Source organism: Mustela nigripes, chromosome 2, assembly GCF_022355385.1.
Source record: "Mustela nigripes isolate SB6536 chromosome 2, MUSNIG.SB6536, whole genome shotgun sequence".
NCBI lineage: Eukaryota > Metazoa > Chordata > Mammalia > Carnivora > Mustelidae > Mustela > Mustela nigripes.
The window spans coordinates 208,951,337-208,955,583 of NC_081558.1; the positions used below are offsets into that span (position 1 = coordinate 208,951,337).

The window sequence follows — 4,247 nt, forward strand, 5'->3', positions numbered from 1 at the left end:
CCCCCCCCCCCCCCGTGGTTAGGAGCAGCCATGGGTTTATTCTAACCAGGGAGTGGTGGGCAGAAATGATGGGTGTCCTTTCAGCCTGGAGCCTTTAATGGTCCAGGTGAGACCCTCCAGAGCTCTTCCCTTCAGCAATGAGACCAGCAGAGTTCAGAGATGGAGTGTTCCAGAAACCTGGGACTCAGAGTAAAGACAGTAGTAACTGGGAGTAGAGTCCCAGCTGACCTACAGTGCATCTGTGGCAAGACAGAGAAATAAACCTCAACCAAACAAGTAGCCTCCCCAACTCCTTACCTTGAATGAAAACAGAAGTGTATTTTGGACAAAGACTTGATAGAAACATCACATGGACTTCTGAATCTGATAGTCTAGCTTTGAACCTCTTCCCAGCTGTGTAATGACAGACAGGATTCTAAATCTCTCTGAGCCTCAGTTCCCACCTTCCAGAATTTATAAGAGGACCGCCTGGGTCTATATCAGGGCTCCTAGCATTTGGTAACATTCATGCAGTCTTGGTTTTCTTCTCTTCCTCTTGCACCCGCTTGCACACCTGCTTGCATTTCCCCCGCCCCCTCCTGACAGTACCATGAGTTTGGTTCAGGAGTTCACCCAACTCCCATGAAACTCAGGTTCTTCTGGAGGACCCCACAACTCCTGTTCCAGACTCAAGCCAACCCCCATATTCCACTCCCCAGCCATCACGTGGTTCAGGCTGTGCTGTGACGGAAACAGCCTCCAGGGAATCTCACGATTCTTGCTTGGATTTCTGGGCACTCAGGCTCCAAGAGAGGGCTCATCTCACTTCCCTGCATCTCTCTTTCCCGAGGAATAGATCTGTCCTTGATGTAAAAAAACCTCCCCAATGCTTGTTCAAACACATCCAATCCCAGTGAGGGATGCAGCCTGGGCTCCTGCTGGGACCCCCACTTGTTTTCTGCTAATTAAACTTCCTAATATAACAAAACCCAGTGGGTTTGCAAGGGAGGGAGTGTGGGATAAAGGTCCTCGCCTGGCTTGGTGAGGCCACAGCTTCCTCCACACCTCGGGCTAATGAAGGGACGTGCATGCAAGTGCTTGTCTGGGCCTTGGTGACAGTTGGGGCAGAAAACCTTTGAGATAATCAGGGTTTCAAACCACGCAGGAAGGACATGACTGGAGAGCAGACAGCTCAGCATCTCCCTGGCAAATACTAATTACAATAATAATACTCTCCAAAGAACATTAGCATTTGTGCGCATGGGAGAGCAACCAGAAATCCATGTCATGGAAATGACTTTTACGTAAATAACATTTACAACTTTTATTGAAGACTTATCGACACAATCCTGCTTGTCGGCTTCACTGTATTGAATTTTCCAGTGCGTCAAATTATATGGGTTTATGCCGATGGTGGGGGACATAAATCTGCCCTGACCTGAGGTTTCTGGACAATTTCTCAGCCGTGTTGTAACGTATCGTCCCAAATCACCAACACTTTTCCTGTGCTCTTCTTACACAGAGTTCCCAGCTGGGGAGAACTTGCCTTCTGTCACACGCTGCTGTGGTCACCTGACCAGGTCTGGGAGGAGGAGCCCAAGTGGGGGGCGGTCCATAGGATGCAGAACCTAAGAGAGACCATGACACCTTCTTACTCCTGCACAGCATCTGCCCCTCTGGAGAGACATTTATTACACGCCAGGCAACGTTTCTCCCGGAGCACTTTCTTACATTATCCCCCCCCTCCATCCAGCACAGATTATTTCTGACCAAGGGTACCTGCCCCTTCCCTGCTCCCAAAGATCCTGGCTCTCCTCTAGCTTTGCTTTCACTGTGTTGCCATGTGTGGTCCCTTGACCTTCTCCAGGAGACTGTGTTTTTCTGTCTTGCTGTTCCTAGCTCAGTTCCTGGCCCTTTGCCAGCCCGCCATATAAGAAATGTGTATTTGGGGGGTGCCTGGGTGGCTCAGTAGGTTAAAGCCTCTGCCTTCGGCTCAGGTCATGATCTTGGGGTCCTGGGATGGAGCCCCGCATCATCGGGCTCTCTGCTCAGTGGGGAGCCTGCTTCCTCCTCTCTCTCTGCCTGCCTCTCTGCCTACTTGTGACCTCTGTCTGTCAAATAAATAAACAAAATCTAAAAAAAAAAAAGAAATCTGTATTTGGTCTTTGCTTCAGTTCCAAGCACAGAGCTTCTCTTCCTCCTCCTCCTCCTCCTTCTTCTTAAGATTTTATGTATGTATGTATGTATGTATGTATGTATGTATGTATGTATGTATTTTAGAGAAACAGAAAGAGAGCATGCAAGCAAGCAGAGGGGGTTAGGGGGAGGACCAAGGGGAGCAAAAGGAAAGAATCTCAAGCAGAACTTCCTGCTGAGTGCAGAGCCTCATCCCAGGACCGAGATCCTGACCTGAGCCGAAACCAAGAGTCTGACGCCCCAGCGTTGACCCAGCCACCCAGGTGCCCCTCTAGCACAGAGCTTCTAAAACCCTTGCAAATATCCTGAGTTAGAGAAACATCTTTTATTGTTGGTAACTAGTCTCTGTCAACTGGACCTGAGTTTATGCTACTAAGATGACCTTGGTGAGCCCAGAGATAGCAGGTTGGGAGCCCGTTGCCATAGGAACCATTAGTGTGATGAGAGGGCTGACACCGGGCCTCACGGTGGTGAGGTGGGCTGGAGATTGAGTTAAATCACCAGTGGGCACGGATTTAAGTTTAATGAAGCTGGCATCGGGACCCCTAAAAACGGGCTTCAGAAAGCTTTTGAATTGGTGAACACAGAGAAATGCGGGGCTGGGGGGTTGCCTCTCAGAGAGCCTGGATGCTCCACACCCCTTTCTGCACGCTTCTCCCCATAAACTCTCCCATCCCGCCATTCCTGGGTGTGTCTAAACTTGACAGGCTAGTAATGAAGAATTTTTCCTGAGTTCTGTTCAAGCTGAGTGCTGCTGTTCAAGCACATTACTGAGCCTGAGAAAGGCTTGTGAGAACCCCGGATGTGGAGCCCGCTGATCGCCCTGGTGACACCTGGGAACTAGCGACTGGTATCTGGAGTAGCGGCGGTCCTTGGGGGCAAAGCTCTCAGCCCGTGGGGTCTGCCGGAACCCTGCGCAGTGAGTGTCACACGGGGGTGCTTTAGAAAGATGAGGTTGAGAGCAGAGGAGTGGGGGCGGGGGGAGAAAAAATGGGTTATAAGTTGTTCCCTGGGAAGCATCCTCAATGCAATTAAATACAGGGTTTGGTCCCTTCCTGACCTCTGAGCGCTTGCCATCCCCTATCTTATAGTTCATTCGATGCTGTCGAAGGGCACCTTTTGCTTCAATGGAAGAAGTGGTCCATTGTCTGGGTAACACTGGAGATTATATTAAAGGCTTCCTGTAACCTCAGGGCCCAGAAGCCCGTTGGCCTTCATTTCACTCACCACTGGTCAAGCTTGCTTGGCCGTGAACTTTCATTCTTCAGCTCAGACCTTGTACCTTGCTGGGGGCAGTCAGGAGACAGAAGTCGCATGATCAGCTGTGGGTGTGTAACGTACAGAATTACAAAACTGAAACAGGGAAGAAGCTCTATGGATGGAAAGAGAACTTGAAAGGTGAGCCAAGGCTGAAGAAGAAGAGTGCAGGGAAGGGACTTGGAGGAGAGAAAGGGGGTCCCCTTCCCCAGGCTGGGGTTCAGACCTCGTTGGAGGATTGTGGCCTCTGGGTAAGGAGAAGTCTGCAGGTCCTGGGATGGAGCTGTGGCCTTTGAGCAGCAGGACGTGATTCCCCAGGTGCAAGAGAGCCGAGGCTGGTGGGCAGGTGCAGGGGAGCTGGGCACCGCCATCAGTGGTGTTTCCTGTGGCCCTTCCGATGGGGATGCCACACACCCCACAGCCCAGGCCAGGCTCCCCCTGCCAGTGAGTGGGCTCCTGTGAACCTTGAACTCCATCTGGCACAAAGGACTCACCCACATACTGTGTTAAGAGACTTGACCAAACTGGCTTCTCCCCAACCCCCACACTAGGCTCTCTCTATAAAGGTGACCCCAGCCCTATGCTGAGTCTTTGCTCAAGAAAACACAGTGCTGCCCAAGCACAACATGTATGTGGTCCCATAAGGAGCATCCTGTGTACGATCCACTTGCCGAACTGTTTTCAGCAATCCTCCACCTACCCCCTTGTGGAGCCTTCCATGTCCCCCTGGCTCCAGTCCCTTCTTACTCCTTTTTTGTTTTCAGCTTTGTCTCAGTTGGAGTGGAGCTCAGTCTGTCCGGCAGTCTCCTCCTTCT

At 51.1% G+C, this 4,247-nt stretch overlaps 1 long non-coding RNA gene across 2 annotated transcripts; it reads right to left on the bottom strand.

Moving 5' to 3' along the window:
• Positions 1 to 1,298: 1,298 nt before the first annotated feature.
• LOC132010333 (uncharacterized) lies at positions 1,299 to 4,247 on the bottom strand. 2 transcript variants are annotated; one of them, XR_009402220.1, is made up of 3 exons: positions 4,133 to 4,247; positions 3,403 to 3,497; positions 1,299 to 1,607 (listed from the first exon to the last, which is right to left on the bottom strand). It is a non-coding gene; the product is annotated as an uncharacterized LOC132010333 (long non-coding RNA). The 2 variants fall into 2 exon arrangements; XR_009402219.1 differs by lacking the exon at positions 4,133 to 4,247 and adding an exon at positions 3,659 to 4,055.